Genomic DNA, 16,885 nt, shown 5'->3' with positions numbered 1-16,885 from the left:
ACCCTGTAGATACAGTTAGGAACAGCTTCAGCTCTCCAACTCTGTCGCAGGAAAAAGTGTAGCCTGTGTTTTCACTCTCCTAACTTCTTGATTCATCCTGGGAATTAGCCTCTATAAAGAACTTTCTCCTTTCTGAGAGTTGCCTTGGATGTGAAGACAGGGTCTTGACTCAGCATATGTGGTGCCCCTCTCTTTTCTTACTCACTCTATTTGTAATTGGCTGCCTTCCCCTTCTCCCTTGAGAAAACGGGCTCAGTCAGAGTGCTTTGACACCAATAGTCCTGGGGTGGAATCTCTGGGAGCTAGACAGTGAGACTTGGAAAAGAATCCTAGCCTATGAACTCTTACTTGTGAGTCATTCGAAGAGAATGCAGCATCTCCAGCATGTCAACAAGCCCAGCAGAATCCAGTGATGTTCAACAAGATGTTTGATCCCAGCTGGGTGAGGAGATGATAGAATGGTAAGGTGTAAAGAGCTTACACTGATTATAGAGGGTGACAGGAGTTGTGGAGGAGGTCAGTACCCAGTGAGGAAATTTACTTTAGTGGAAACATTTGGGATAGTGTCCAAGAGACACTAGCTAGAGGTGAGGATTCAGGAAATAGAGAATGCCAGAGTCTCAATTAACAGATGACTAGAGATTAGGCATTAAGATGGAGAGCTAAGGGACTGGGAGAGTTATAAAAGGAGCAGTAGTACTTAAAGATTAAATATGTGTAAAGGGAGCCGGCCTGGTGGCGCAAGCGGTTAAGTGCGCGTGCTCTGCTTTGGCGGCCCAGGTCCACAGGTTCAGATCCTGGGTGCACACTGACGCACCGCTTGTCACGCCATGCTATGGCGACGTCCCATATAAAGTAGAGGAAGATGGGCACAGATGTTAGCTCAGAGCCAGTCTTCCTCGGCAAAAAGGGGGAGGATCAGCATCGGATGTTAGCTCAGGGCTGATCTCCCTCACCAAAAAAAATATATATATGTGTAAAGATCATAAGGAAAATGTTGATTGAAACTCTGAGGCAGTAAGGTCAGAGAAAGTGAGGAAGAATGAAAATCTTTTTGTTTTTATCTTTTGACCCCCTTCACCCATTTCTTTGGAGTCAAAGAAAATCTTTGAAGAATCTTTGGAGAAAAATCTTTGTCTTCACTTGATTCAATTACATAAACACTTAGTGGAACTCTACTATGTGTCACATTTTGTGCTAGCTGCTGAGGGGGCTGATGAATAAGGCAAAATTCCTGCGCTCAAGGGGCACATAGTCTGATTGGGGAGACAGGCATGTAAACCAAGGACAGTGCTGTAGAATGTGTGTAATAAAGTTGTTGGGTACAAGGTGGGTACAGAGGTGACCTCAAGACATCCATGGGAGTCAGGGCTGAGGGAAGGAGAGCCAGAAGTCGTCTGCACACAGAGAAGCAAGCTGCTGAAATCACAAAGAAGGTGAGCATAGTGGAGCCCTGGGCAGAGCACTGGAGGACAAGAAGAGGAAGAGGAGGGATCTAGAAGAACTGGGAAGATCCATAAAAGCAGACTTGGAATAGGGAATTTGGGAACACCAGTGAACATATCAAGGAGGGAGCTAGTTACAAGGAGGTAGAATCTAAACCAGCTAGTGGGCAAGATAAAGAAACAAGAATTGTTTACAAATGCATTGGGAGAGAGACAAAAATGTTGATAACTCCAGCGATTCGTGTATAGGCGATTTTGTTAGCTTGATTTAGGCGTAAAGGTATAGACTGTCTGGAAAGAAACAAAACAGAATGTTTAACATAGGTAGAGGAAAATTGAACTTGGGGATTAGAGTAACAGACTGTGATTGAAAGCTATAAACCGGGAGAGGAGATAAAATCCAGCCTTAGCTCTCTCGTGTCGCTGAAAGAGAAGAAATATTCTCCACTTTTTCCTTCGCGGTAGCCATCATACAGATAAGAATCTGTCATCTGGCTGCTGTGGAATCAGGTGTAAACGGTTGTTCCTTCTGTGATTAGTTGGACAGGGTGGAGGAATTGTTACCCTGTTGCTAAGGAAAAAGGAAGGGGCTGTTCCCAGTTGCCATGGTGACAAGGTAAGAGCGTTCCCTCGGTACCGCCATAAATATCTGAGGCGGTTTTTTCTCCTTGTTGCTATGGCAATCTAGAAGGACTGTTCTGGTCGCCCCCCACCTCCCGCCGCGGTTGCTAAGACAAGGTGGAGGTAGGGGCTGTCCTTCCCTCGCCACCCAGTTGCCTTGGAGACGGCGGGTGCCCTGGCCCCGCCCCGCTCGGACTGACAGCGGTGGCCGCAGCGCGCCTGCGCAGTGCTCTCTTCCCCCCGCAGTCTCTGCGCGTTGAAGCCGGAGACCGCGGCGGCCTCTGCTAGGACCCTCCGCCCCGGAGCCTCCGGCCGGAGCCGCAGCCGCAGCGCCTCTGCCGCCTGTCCCCCTCCCCCGCCGCCTCCGCCGGAGCCGCCTCGCGCACTGTGAGTCCGAGCCGAGGCGACGGACGCCGTAGGGCTGAGTCAGCGGGAGGTCGGGGCCCGGGCTGGGGGAGGGGAACGGGCTGCCCCCTCGCCTCCCCATCCGCGCCCCCGCCCCCCAACCGCGTCTCACCCCCGCCCACCTTCCTCCCTGCATCCCTCTCTCTGGGGCTTCCTGCGACCTCAGCCATCAGGCCTCCCCGAGCCACTGCCCCTCCCCTTCTCTCCCTCCAGACCCACCTCAGGGATCCTTCCCCACTAGATGCGGCGCTACCGCACCTCCGCCCTGGACTGATTTTTTCCCCCCAAACTGCCTACCGTCCGCCCTTGTCCCTTCTCCTTTCTCCTCTTGGGCCTGACATCTCCGGCCTCTCTGGTTTTTCCCCAATGATATGCCAGAAAAAGAGTGACAAGGGAGAGAGCGAGGGGAGACTTGGGGGAGGGGGACATTCTTCCTGTCCAAACCTTGGGGCCTCAGGTTTACCCACAGGCTCCTGCCCTGGCTGGTGAGGGGAAGCAGATCTGGACAGTTCTGTCTGGCTAAGAGCTTCTGGGCTTTCAGAATAGATTTTGCTGAGAAGGATTCAGCCCCATCATGATCAGCTACTGTTTAGTGAACACCCGCCAGTGCGTGGTGGCCTTCTAGTGGGTTGAGCTGTTGCCTTGGCCGGTGCTGTGGAGAGGAACTAGAGGTAGTGGAGGGAGGGAAAAAAAGGTTTGCGTTTGGGAGCTGAAGTTCCTGCGCTTCCGCGTGTTGTTGTGAATAAGCATCTTGCAGTACTTACTAAAATACATCCCCCCCCCCCCCCCCCCCCCCCCGTAGTACAATCCTGGTATAATGTGGGGTTTGGAAACAGGCCTGATATCATCCATAGCAAGTAGTTACTGTTTGTATGTTGAGGGGTTGTGGCAGGACTTGGTCTCTGATACCTGTAAATTCCATGTGGTCACCGCTGGGTAATAGTGAGTTTTAACATCATACCTGCAGAGTGGAGAGAAAGGGGAAGAACTGAGGTTTCTCCATGGTGTAGATCTCAGGCCTGTACTGGCTCTCTCCTGCAGCTGTGAGTCTTTGTGGGGGCTGTCGTCTGATAGGGCTTCTAGCATATTTGGACAATTCCCTGGATTGTGTTTGCCACCCATCCACCTGCACGTCTTGCATTCCCTGATCTTGGAATGGAGGGGGATCCCAAACTGTTTTGTTTTTCCAGCAGAAATTGAGCTGAGGTCAGAGACAGCCAGAAGCTGTCTCTTAATAAACGTGCCTCAACTCGAGGGCTCCCAGCTACTGTGTGTGTACCTCATTGCCAACTTCCTTTGATTCTTTTTTTTTTTTTTTTTTTTGGCTTCTAGATTTCAGTTTACTGTTAGAAAATATGTTTAAATATCAGCCAGTTAAACCGTACAAGAGGCTTTGGGTTTTTTACTCCTGGCTGCAAAAGGGGTAGATAGTTCACTTCTAAAAATCTTGGTGAAGGACTAGTTTGGAGTTTCTGGGATTGCCAACAGTGAGAAATAACGATTTTGCTCCTTGACTTTGCTCAATCATGGCCTATTGGCAGCCTCCTCAGAGCCACTCCCCACCCCCATGCCCATCAGATTAGTTTACAGTAGCAAAGACGGCTGTCGCCCTAGTTTTAAACATAGAGATGAAGTTCGGGAAAACTACAGCCCCCATGCAGCAGTGCAGTTTCTTCTGTTTCGAATGCCAGTCTGGGGTTTGGCGGGATGCACCTGCCTGTGGGGCCATGGGAACTGTGGGGCCTGAGAGTTACATTCCTTCTGTGTGGTCCTCTCTGTGTCGCATAGCTCACCGAAATACCCGAGCAGGGCAGGAGCAGACAGCTGTGCTGGAGAGCTGCTCCTCCTGGGGTGAGTATATTTTGGGAATCAGCGATATTACTGGGGTGGAGGGTTGTGAATTAAGAAGCAGGAAAATGTGTCAAGGCTAGACAGATCAGGAGGGTGTGAGTAAAATGTTCCCTTTCCAGTTTGCTGTGGGATAGTACATTTTCAGAGCATCACAGTGGTTTTTATATGGGTTAATTTGCCTTTGAAATCCATACCAGTGTTTTATGAGATAATGATGGAATGCCTTTTAAACTGCTACTGTTGGAAAACAGGACTAATACCTGTGTCTTATACATTGCCTATCCAGTTGTTACTGAATATAATTGTTAAGATCAGGGAGAGGGACATGATTTGAACCAAATTAGACCTAAATCTGTGTAATCTATGTTGTGGGTTTGTAGCACTGTGTTCCTTGGTTCTAAGACACACCAGCAATTTACCAACAGCTTTTAAAATAATTTAACACTACCGGATCAAAATATATATGCTCATTCTAATGTGCATCCTAATTTTAGGAACATGAAAACAGCCTGGAAGTGGCAACACTTGAAGCGGGGATTTGTGTGTCTTGGGCTAAGGAAGAATGGTATTTATAATATTCCTGTGTGTGTGATGATGCCATGACTGACCTACCGTCCTGAGAGTGCATGCATTGTGAGGATGGGTTTGTTCAAGTCCTTCCCCCAAGCCAGCCTACTTTATGGGGTTATGTTTGTAAGATGATTGGCTGGAGTTAGGCATTGTAGTTGGCTGTTGGACAGAGGAAAGTTCCTATGTGGGGATCCACTCAAGGCCTTAATATGGTACCCTCCAGAAGCTGAGCCAACTAGCTGGCAGCAAACATCTTATGAGCTAAATGTGAATTTAGCCAACTAACATCTTTCAGAAGCTGAACAGAATATATAATTTTTTTTTTTGCCTTACAACACCATTCAAGTGTTTTTTTGTTTGTTTGGTTTTTTTTTTGTGTGTGTGTGAGGAAGATCAGCCCTGAGCTAACATCCGTTGCCAGTCTTCCTCATTTTGCTGCGGAAGATTAGCGCTGAGCTAACATCCATGTCCATCTTCCCCTGTTTTGTATATAGGATGCTGCCACAGCATGGTTCACCAGGTTGTGAACCCGTGAACCCCAGGCCACCGAAGCAGAGCGCATGAACTTAACAACTGTGCTACCAGGCCAGCCCCCTATAAATTTTTTAAACCAGAATACATCTGCCCTGATTTGTTTACAGACACATTTATAAAGATTCTAAGGTACATGTCCTCCTCCCTTAGGATGTTAGAAGTGGAGTGGATTTCAGATGGTATAGTTCAGTTAATGTCCTCATTTCCGGATTTTGACATGAGACCCCAAGAGTTAAGAAGCTTGCCTGAGGTCACCCAACTAATGTAGAAAATATGTAAAAACACTTTGTAAACTGTGTACACAATGCAAATGAATGTTGGTGGTTATTAGTGACTGAGTCAGGATTAGAACCCAGATTTCCAGACTAGAGCTGGTATTGTTTTCTATAGTAGCATGTTGCCTCATCCCTCATGTTAATATTCCAGAGGGTTTTAATAAAAATAATTTAGTAATCTGTAATTAGCCCTGTAGACAAAGGCTTATTTTATTGTCTGAGATGTTGCAAAGCCAGGCAAAATTTAGTGTCACGCTGTCTAATTAAATATTTATTCTTGCCACCTTAAAAATAATAATTTTTCTTCACACGTTCTGACTTGAAGAAGGTTTTTCTTTTTTAAATTTGCATCATCTAACATAAGGCAAATGTGAAGGTGGGTGTTTGAAGTCCTCTCAACTTCTTATCTGTGAGGCTATTGCATTCCAGAAAGCAAGGTGGAGAGGGCTGAAAGGGGGCCAAGAGGAGAAAGCTAGATTATCCTCCAACTCCCAGATTGTAACCTTCTGTAATTCCTGGAAACCGTAGGGATTTCTAATCCCTCTCCTTGGGAAAGTGAGGCGGTCTGGCTTCTGGAAGAAGAAAGACCTGAGTTCAGATCGCAGTCCTGCCACTTCCTGGCCACGTGGACGTGGGCGAGTTGTGTAACCTCTGAATGCCAGTGTCCTCAAGGGCAAGCTTGGAATGATAACCATCTGTTTCACAGGGTGGTTGTGAGGATTTAGTGAAAGAAAGTATATAGAGTACCTGCTTAATAAGAGATGGCAATCATTATTTTATGTTTACTAAAGTATAAAATAAAAAATAATGCTGTGAAAATTTTATCGTGACTTAAGCCCATCTTGGACCCTCAGTTCAGCAGCGCCCGTCTCGCAGGAGCTCTCAGCGTGTTGGACGTGCACAGAGAGAAGATTTGTCTTGTGAGGACCTGGCACTTGCAGTGTTATTTCAACTGCCAAAATAGGAGTATATGAAATGCCCCTTTGTCTCCATGTATTCAGCTGACCTGGATATCTGAAAGACTGGCAGGGTGGGAGCAGTTAGTTGACTAGGAGAGCACAGACTCAGTGTGTTTGTGTATGTTGTGGGGGCGGTTCGTCCTCCAGTTGGGGAGGCCAGTCTGGGGAGTGATCTTAATTTGAAATGGAAAAGCTGCTGAGCTCTTGCTTGTGAGTAAAGCTCACATGGCCTTCATTCACTTCCTCTACTACTAGAGGTGTAGCTTTAATTGGTAACTTTGCTCAGATCAGCTTCTGCGTCCAGGACATCTGGAGGGCCAGGGGAAGGAGCTATCCATCTTAGGAGGGAAACCTCCTCGCTAGTGAGGAGCGGTGAAGGGAGGTCATTTTGGATGGCAACAGTTCCAGATGGGCTCAAGGCAGAGACTACCAAGTAATTAAGGAGCCAGGCAAGCCATTCAGGTGGGAGAACACAAATGAATTTAAATTCCCATAAGTTTAATTAGAGAAGAAAATACCTATGTATAGGCATCTAAACACTGAAAAGATAAACACAATAGTGTTTACCTCTGGGAAGTGGGATTTGGGTGTGTGGAAAAGGGAAAAGGAGACTCAAAGGGGAACTTTTACTTAAAATACTTCTATATATGAATTGTTACAAGAAGCATGTATGCTCTTGTAGTTTAATGAAGACCAATAAAGCTGGTAGTGGTTGTTTTTCAGTAAATACATTTTGGTACAAAAGAAGCAGTTGCCTTTACTTGGAGCCCTCAGTGCATGGGGCAGATAGGGCTAGACTGCTTCCTTCAAGCAGGCCAAGCCAGTTTGCACCAAACCAGGCTCCTAAGTGAGGGCAGGACCCTCCAAAGTGGCTGCTTCCCTGGCACCCAGGATACTTCATTGACCTCCTACCTCACGGCCTCTGCCTAGTCTTTTCATTCCCTTCTTGAGAATAGTCCCCTCCTTCTCTTGACCAGTTGAAGTAATCATTACTATTCTAATAACTAATTTAATTTTCAACTGTTGACAAAAATGGCACCTAGCCAAATGACCTTTGTGAAAAATCCATGCCGCTACTCAACATCAAGAGGGCTTGACGTTGAAAGGAACTCCAGCCGAAATGCTGACGCACTCTCTTACAGTAGCTGCGTTTTAGATCAGACCTGGCTGATGGAGCACACCTTTCACACGGTAATTTATTAACTGCTTCTCTTAGGAATTACTGATATTTATGATACAATTATTGAGTATTGTTGAGCTTTAATTTTCTCATAAGTTGGTCAGTTGTGTTTCCTAGCCAGATGCCCTGTTTATTATAGAAAGATGACACACCTATCATTTGGACACGTGCTTTGGCTTGTTTACCCAGAAGCTAGGATGGGTTATGCTGAGTAATCCACATTCCATCATCCAGTCTTCCCTTTGGCCAAGAGTACAAATTTGTGTGTCAGTTGGCCAAAGAGGGTTTTTCCTCTGTGTAGAGTTGACTGGCCAGTACTGGCCTAAGCCCTGTGTGTTGTTCTCACTAGCATCACACCCTACCAGCTTTGCTAAACTGGCATAACATAACATCAGTGTTTTGAGCTCTGGACGCTTCATTTGCCTGAAGTAAATAAAGATTTGGCCTATCTAAAATGTTTTGAATCCATGTAAAATGATTTTTTTTTCCTGAAGCTATTTCCTATATATAGGAAATACATACCACTTGTGTGATATCTTTAAAATAACCAAGCAAGAAGCATGGCTTCAAATATGCCCAGTAATTTTGACAATGTATATCAAAAACCTTAAAAGGACACATATCCTTAGATCAGAAATTGCTGTTCTAGGGATATTTAGAAAATTAGAGGGGTATATAAAAATACTTATACAAGGATGATCTCACTCATATGTGGAATATAAACCAACACATGGACAGAGAAAACTGTATTGTGGTTACCAGGGGCAATGGGGATAGGGGGTAGGCACAAGGGGTGAAGGGAGACATATATGTGGTGATGGACAAACAAAAATTTACAACCCAAAATTTCACAATGTTATAAACTATTAAAACATCAATAAAAAAATACTTATACAAGGATTTTTATTAATGCATCATTATTAATAATATCAAACAGTTAACCAAAACAGTCAACAGTTAGGGATTGGTCAAGTTCACCTAGGTAAAATGCTGCACAGGCATTAAAAATCTCGTAGAAGAATATTTATTGATATCAGAAACTTTTGATGTAATCAATGAAAAAATGATGCAAAATAGTATGTCGAGAATGATACCATTTTTATAAAGAAAAGTATGAAAAGGTACTAGGAGAGCATATGTGAAACTATAAGTGATTATCTTTAAGTAATGGGATTAAAAATGAATGGCTTTTTTTCTTAGTGCTTCTCAGTGTTTTCCAAACTTTTCTGCGTTAAGCAATTATAGCTTTTATTAGAAAATTTTTAAACCAGTGATTTATAGATTCCACGTAGTAGAGCAATCTCTAAGAAAATCACAAGGTATTTAATATTTTTTATGATTATTTTGTTTCACTGTTGTCGTGATTAATGATAAACACTTCTCAAAGGTGTTTCTTTAGATCCTACTTCATTTCTTCTTTAAGAGAGAGCATGCCTGGAGAATTATTTTGTGGGCGTGTGACTTGAAAACATAGCCTAGAAACTCCCGAGTTCATCCATCCAAATGAAGTAATCTCTCTTGACTTAAAGGGAGATGTAAAAAAACTTATGAAAAGAAAGTATCTTAAGATAGTCTTCTTTGCCTCTTAACCTTTGCTGTTCAAATTTATCAGAAGATTTCAGTAAAACCTTGTATACCATAGGGCTCTGTTTAAGGTGGGCTTTCTTTCTCCACGTCTTCAGATTCTCTGATTCCCAGTTCCCTGGTGTCTTGGGGGCCTTATTTGAGAATTTCTCCCTGTTTTGGTGGTTGTGTACCTCTGAGAACTATCTGTTTTGAAAGACAGCCCAGGCCTGCTGCAGCCTCCTTCCTCCCTTTGCCCTTGGCAATATTCTGTTCAGCCAGCAGCTCAGAGGCACTTTTTTTTCCAGGGATGGAGAAGGTTGGGTGCCTGCCAGTGGCCACCTGCCAGGCAGAAGCCCTCTGCAGAGGTGGGCTGGGCAGCTCCCTCTTTGCTATACCAGGTCCCTGGAGCTGCTGGCTGTGAAGGGAGGGGCTGGCGCGTCAGCTGTCCTCTCACCTAATCTTTCCCATCCACACACGCATTGTACATCACCTCCATGGCCCAGTTCAGCGGACTGATACCTGCCTTCTATCAGTGGTGGTGTCTTCCCAGCTCCAAGCACTGGGGATCCAGGACTTAGAGTTGAGGGACATAGGGCCTGTCACACAGCTCGGCCTGTGCGACAACAAATGTTTGCTAAGCAGGATCTGCCTCTTCTTCCAAGTGGTTCTGACTACCCAAACATTTGTGAGATAGGGTGGAGGCCTTCCCTGACACCTGGGTTTATTAGTGAATAAGTCTTTGGGTATGGCTAGCTGGAGACGCTCCACCACTTGGAGAGAGTGATTGTCAGAGAAGCGTTCCTCTTCTCTCGAGGACGTTGTTGTCTTGGTCACCTTGTAATTTAAATGGTGTTTCCTGACTGGTAAGAAATGAAATCTTAGCTCCTCTGAGTCAGCAAGATCATAGTTGGACCAACGTGTGTTGCACCATGTGAGAGAGCCAGGCCTTGGACCACTGGATGAAATTCAATATCCCTTCCCATATGAGGAGTGTTTCACTGAAGGCTTATCTCCGGTGGTGTAGTATGTACTGTGTAGCCAGGCTTTTCTGCAGCACCAGACTCTTGGCAGACAGCCGCCACCCCCCGTCCCCTTCCCTGCAGATTATTGCCACTTATCGGGGACTCTGATTTAGTCTCTGATTTGTTCTGATTTTAGATGAGTAGAGTTCACAGCTGAAAGCTCCCAGTTTGGGCATCCTATTAACACCTTTAAGTGACAAAACCACTGCTAAGTACAGAGATGTGTTATGCTGGCCCCAAAATAGCAAGGTGCAGTGTTTTGAGACTTGATAAGACTTGTATTCCCCAGAAAGTATAGTTTCCAGGTTTATAGGTTATTCATATAAATATGCACATTGTCTTCTCAAGGCTTTATTCTAAGTGTACTCTCCAAGTCCTTTCTGTTTTGTATTCTTAGTCACTATGGGATATAAAAGAAATGAGATTCAGCCCCTAGCCACGAGGAGATTGTACTCTGGTTTGGAAGATAAGATGGGTGTGTGGAGTGATTGGTGTGTATGACAACATTGGATGTCAGTAATACATCTGTGGTGCTTTATTATATAAGACATGGTCTTTGCCCTGAAGGAACTCAGCTAACATTCTGGCGAGAGAAATGGACACAAAATTATATAAGTTGCTACAATACAAAGGGATGGGAACTTCAGCAGTGATGAGAAGGGGTGCTTTGGTAACCCGGAAGGCAGAGTGACCCTGTGCCTGTGAGAACTGGGGAAGGCTTCAGAGAGGGAGACACACTGGAGCAGGGTGTGCAGGATGGTGCGGATCCTGCCCACCAGAGGACAGATGAGTAAGGGAGTTCAGGCAAAAGAAATGAAAGTGAACAGCGTATTGCATGTTGTTAGTACATAGAGTCTAAATTCAAAAGGGATTCTGAGAGGAAAATAATCATTGTGAATTGGAGTAATTGGAAAAGACTTCACAAAGGAAGCAGACCCTGAGCTTACCCTGAAGATGTGCAGGCTTTGAGTAGACAGGACACCAGAGAGGGCTTTCTGTGAGGCAAGGTGCAGCGTCCACAAAGGAATGACTGGGAACGAGTGTGACATGAACCATAAGCAGGTCACCATTACCAAACTGAGGATGTGAGAGTTTGGGACAACATTGGTGACCTTAACCAGAAATTAGGAAGTTGAAAAGGGAGTTTGGAGATAAGTTTCATCCTAGCCATGGAGAACTAGAGGTGACAATTGGAGACATCCAAGTCGAGTGATCACATAGAACCAGAAGCTGAGGTCTTGAGTGCTGAGTACAAAGACCAGAGCTCCAAATAATAGGCTTTGAGAATTGTCCATAATTAGGAAAAAAAGTGAAGAAATGTCGGAAAGTTAGGTCGTTCAGCAGCAACGGAAGAGAAGATGTCAAGGAGAGAGCTTCAGTGCTGCTGGTTTAACTAGATTAAGGATTTATCCAGAAGAAAATCATGATGATTGCTAAGGGTGTCAGTCCAGTAAAATACTGGAGATGGAAGCCAGATTGGGTAGGAATAAGGTGGGAACTGGGTAGAGAGAAAATAGAGGCAATGGATAGTCACCAGAGAACGGCAACAGGGAAGAGGGGAAAAGGAGTAACTGAAGAAGCAGCAGGATCAATTTTTTTTTTTTTTGGTGAGGAAGATCAGCCCTGAGCTAACATCCAATGCCAATTGTCTTCTTTTTTGCTTAGGAAGATTGGCCCTGGGCTAACACCGGTGCCCATCTTCCTCCACTTTATATGGGACGCTGCCACAGCATGGCTTGACAAGCGGTGCGTCGGTGCGCACCCCAGATCCAAACCTGCGAACCCTGGGCCACTACAGTGGAGCACATGCACTTAACCGCTAGCCACTGGGCCAGCCCCAGGATCAAATTTTTTTTTTTTTTTTTTGGTGGGGAAGATCAGCCCTGGGCTAACATCTGATGCCAATCCTCCTCTTTTTTCTGAGGAAGAATGGCCCTGAGCTAACATCCATGCCCATCTTCCTCTACTTTATATGGGACGCCACCACAGCATGGCTTGACAAGCAGTGTGTCGGTGCGCGCCCGAGATCCGAACCGGCGAACCCCGGGCCACTGCAGCGGAGCGCGTGCACTTAACCACTTGCACCACCTGGCGGGCCCCTCAAATTTTTTATTATTATAATTCCATTCTTTATTAGCAAACATATGTACAATTTTAACCTGTATATTTTTGTTTATGTAATTTTTGTGTAATAAAATGTGCCTCATCTGCAGATTTCTCTGTATCAACATAATTCGTATATTTCTCACTTCAAGTATCCCATTCCTTCTGTGGTATCGCATCATATTGATACCAAAATATGCTTAACCATCAACCTATTATTGAGCAATTGGGGTATTTCCAACATTTTGCAAGTGTAAAAATCTCTACTTGGAACATCACTGTACAGGTTACTTTTTTTCTTTTGTGGCTTATTCCTTGAGGATCCTTTATATCCCATAAAGTGGAATTACAGAGGCAAAGGGTACAAACAGTGTTGGTTTTTTTTTATTGAAATATAATTGACATATAACATTATATTGGTTTCAGGTATACAACATAATGAGTTGATATTTGTGTATATTGCAGAATGATCACCACAGTGAGTCTAGTTAATATCCATCACCACACATAGTTACAAATTTTTTTTGTTATGATAACTTTTAAGATCTGCTCTCTTAGCAACTTTCAAATATACAATACAGTATTCTTAACCATACTCGCCCTGCTCTACATTACGTCCCCAGGACTTATTTATTTTATAACTGGAAGTTTGTGCCTTTTGACCACCTTCACCCATTTGTCCCACTGTCCATCCCTCTGCCTCTGGCAACCACCACTCTGTTCCCTGTAATATCTATGAGTTCAGTGCTTTTAGATTCCACATATAAGTGAGATGATACGGTATTTGTCTTTCTCTGTCTGACTTACTTGAGTTAGCATAATGCCGTCAAGCTCCATCCATATTGTTGCAAATGGCAGGATTGCCTTTTTTATGGCTGAATAATATTCCATTGTGTATAGACCATATTTTCTGTGTCCATTCATCCATCAATGGACACTTAGGTTGCTTCCATGTTGGTTTTTTTTTAATAGGCTTATTATGCATTGTTCTCCATGGTGATCCGACCAACTTACAATTAGAATGAGAGTTTGGTATTAACTTAGAATGATTTCTGATAATAAGGAGACCTGTGCATGTTTGATGGCAGAAGAGAAAAGGAGTTACTTGAGGAAAATAATCCAGGTGCAAGAGAGAAAGGGAGCAGATAGGAATGATCTTGAGGATAGCAGGGAAGGAGTAACCTTGCAGGGAAGGGAAGGGCTCCCTTTCTCTGAGACTGGTAGGAGGAAAGGGTATGGCTCTTTCTACCCCTGACTTGCAGGGTGAAGTCCAGGGGACATGATTGGAGTTCCTGCTAAGAAAAGACCTTTTCCTCAGTAAAATAGAGCCAAGGCCACTTGCTGAGGTTGGGGGTGAGGTCTTAAAGGTCTGAATTAACCACTGTGAGAAATGAGCCTGGGCGTATGAGAGATGAATAAAAGTCTTGTTGCACTGGGGTGAGGGCTGAGTTGGACCCATGAATTCATAATGGGCTAAGTCTCTGAAGTCCTGTAGCCTGGAGAAGCAGCAGTGAGTGGGGAGCACCAGGATGGGGAGATTGCTTGGCATGTTCGGGGCAAGGTTTCTGAGGAGGCAGAATGTAAGGTGGCAGTGAAGCAGCTGGCCCTAAGGTCAGAGGTGGAGGGAAGTGCTGCAGATCTAAGAGTGGCACTGGTTGTCAGTGGAATGAGGGGACAGAGTAATTGCAGGCTCCACTGGGAACAGAGAGGTTTGGAATATGAGGGATGAGCAATAAGGAGGTTATTGACAGAGGAAGATTTTAATTTTAAAATTTGGAAGAGGCTGTTTTTACTTTTATTTATTTACTTTTGTGAAATGTTTTTATACAAAAATGTGGATTTTTTTTTTACATGAGCATGTATTACCAATAACTTTTTTGTGTGTGTGTGAGGAAGATTGGCTCTGAGCTAACATCTGTTGACAATCCTCCTCTTTTTGCTGAGGAAGGTTAGCCGGAGCTAACATCTGTGCTCACCTTCCTCTATTTTGTATATGGGATGCCGCCACAGATGGCTTGATGAGCAATGCGTAGGGTCTGCGCCCGAGATCCAAACCCACGAACCCAGGGCCACCAAAGCAGAGCGTGCAAACTTAACCACTACACCACCGGGCCAGCCCCACCAGTAACATTTTTTAAACTAATAATTAAAATCTCAGGAGTAGAGCTGCACTTCCAGGGTGAGCCTCGGTTACTCTGAAATCGACGAAGGAGAAATGGAGGAGGATCACAGAGTCTGGCTTGATAAGGTGTGAGAACTGTGAGGTGTCTCTGCTTGTCAGCCAATAGCTCCTGTGGTTACAGCTTGTCACTGCAGAGCAGCACCCACCCACCAGCCCGTATCCACTCACACACCAGTAGTGTTTAAAACCTGAGGCCGGCCTTCTCTAAGCGTGACAGTCATATTTTCGATGTGCCGTTATGTGGGTCTGGCTGTTTCCATCTCTGGCCAGGTGCCCTGCTGAGCTGTTCCTCTCTGGCCTCTGCGAGTGAAGGTTCTTCTCCAGGCAGATACAGCCCCCTGCCAGGAATGCAGTTTTGTGAGTGGAGTGTGGGTGCCATCTCAGACTCATTCATCCCCTCTCTGGGTGCTATGTGCAGTGTGCAAACTGTACAACTGTATATAGCAGCCCTGTTTCTCTCTTGTCTGTTTTCACACTTGGCCTCCTCTCACCCCTCTCCTTATGTCCTCCTAGATCATCCACTTTGACCCTGACCCTGACTGACACCCTTGGTTGTGGCCTATAATTTCACTTGCCAGATTCACATTACCTTTATGTTGCACAATTGAAGCCATTTACGTAGCTAACCATGCCCAGCAGTCACAGGGGCTGATAGCACGGAACGGGGCACAGTGGAAACACATGGAAAGTCACGTGCCATCGTCAATGTGGGGGGAGTAGAAAAGCCGGGCCCAGTGCTCTGCATTCTTTCCAGGGCCTTCAGCTGAGTCTGAACCTTGCCTGAACGTTTTGTAAATGCCTTTTTATTAAAGCCAGGACTAAGCAGGAGTATGGCTCCCTGCCAGTCCCTACCAGGAAGGAACAAACAGCTTTCGGTGCAAGTCTCAAGCCAGGTGGGGTGGGAGCTAAGGTGCATTGTTTTGCACATAGAGTTAAACCGGCTTTTTGTCAACTTAGCCTCCTGCTATTGTTCTCTTCTCTTTTCTCCTAGTCAGCCTAGGTGAGAATAATTAGCCCTTGGCCCATAATGAGTAGAATGAAGAGGAAGACTACAACTGATAGGCTGCAGTGCACTAAGGAACCTTGAACTTGGAATTAGGAGACCTGGGCTTGGAGTTGTGTGACCTTGAAAAAATCACATCTCCTCCTTGATTCCGTTTCCTTTTCTGTTAAATAAGGGGTCTTTGCAGATGCTGTTCCCTCTGCCTGGAACATTCTTTCCTGGTCTTTTTGGGCTAACTCTCCTTAACGTCACATGTCTTGGCTAAATGTCATTCCCTCAGGGAAGTGTTCCATGACCTGCACCCCGGCTCCACTCCAGCCTGGGGCCCTGATAATGGGGTTTTTCAAATTGTAGATCACAACCACTAATTGGTTGTGAGATCAATTTGTTGGCTTGTAACCAGCATTTTTTAAATGAATAGACCAGAAAATATCAGAGTGCATGGCTCATGGTAAGAGTAAGGATTGTTTAAACTTTTGTTTTGTTATGTATATCTGTATGTGTGTGTGTGTGTATATGTTGGATTGTAATGTAAAATGTATCTTTTACTAAAAGGTTGAAAGCCATTGCTTTCCAAACACTCTCATCGTGTATTTTTCCTCCATAGCACTTAGTGTGATTAGAATTATATAGTTATTTGTATGATTATTTTATTACTGTTTATCCATTTCACTAGAGAACAAGCTCCATGAGTCAAGGACCAAGACTGACTGACTTATCCACAGAAGACCTAGAAATAGTTGAGGCTCAACAAAGAGCCGAATGGGTGGATTTCTGGGGTATTTTGCTGCTGTCAGTCCTTGGTTCTGTGAGTGGTGCCTAGGACTGAGTAGACAGTGACTGCAGTAATACACTGAACAGCCCTCACCTTCGTCCCTAGTGGACAAGAGGACCAGGAAGAGCAGTTCTCTGACTTCTCAGTCTCCAGGTTGGAGTGGCCCTGGAAACTGAGAAGGCCCACAGCAGCCCCTCCCAGAGGGAGATGGGAAGAAGAGGAACCACTACCATACCCTGTTCCACAATACCCTGCCTCACTTGGGCAGAGGTAACTCTCCAGTAGGACAGGGACAGGACTTTCAGAGACCAAGCCCACCACGTAATCTGTGCTTACATAAAGAGAAAGTCGACTTGTCTAGTGTAATCTCTCCCAAGGGCCGATTTCGCACTCT

At 45.1% G+C, this 16,885-nt stretch overlaps 1 protein-coding gene across 3 annotated transcripts in view; it reads left to right on the top strand.

Annotated features, from left to right (window-relative positions):
- Positions 1–2,341: 2,341 nt before the first annotated feature.
- The window catches only part of MAPRE3 (microtubule associated protein RP/EB family member 3), a 51,748-nt gene continuing 37,204 nt past the window's right edge, over positions 2,342–16,885 (top strand). For 2 of the 3 annotated variants that reach the window (XM_058551611.1, XM_058551610.1), the window contains exon 1: positions 2,422–2,453. The gene's annotated coding sequence lies outside the window, so the exon portion shown is untranslated. Of the gene's footprint in view, positions 2,454–16,885 lie in introns of all 3 variants that reach the window. The other variant, XM_058551612.1, reaches the window with a different exon arrangement.

This window comes from Diceros bicornis, chromosome 12 (genome assembly GCF_020826845.1).
Source record: "Diceros bicornis minor isolate mBicDic1 chromosome 12, mDicBic1.mat.cur, whole genome shotgun sequence".
Taxonomy (NCBI): Eukaryota; Metazoa; Chordata; class Mammalia; order Perissodactyla; family Rhinocerotidae; genus Diceros; species Diceros bicornis.
The sequence above is the reverse complement of the archived record's forward strand: the minus strand, read 5'-3'. Positions and strand labels throughout refer to the sequence as shown.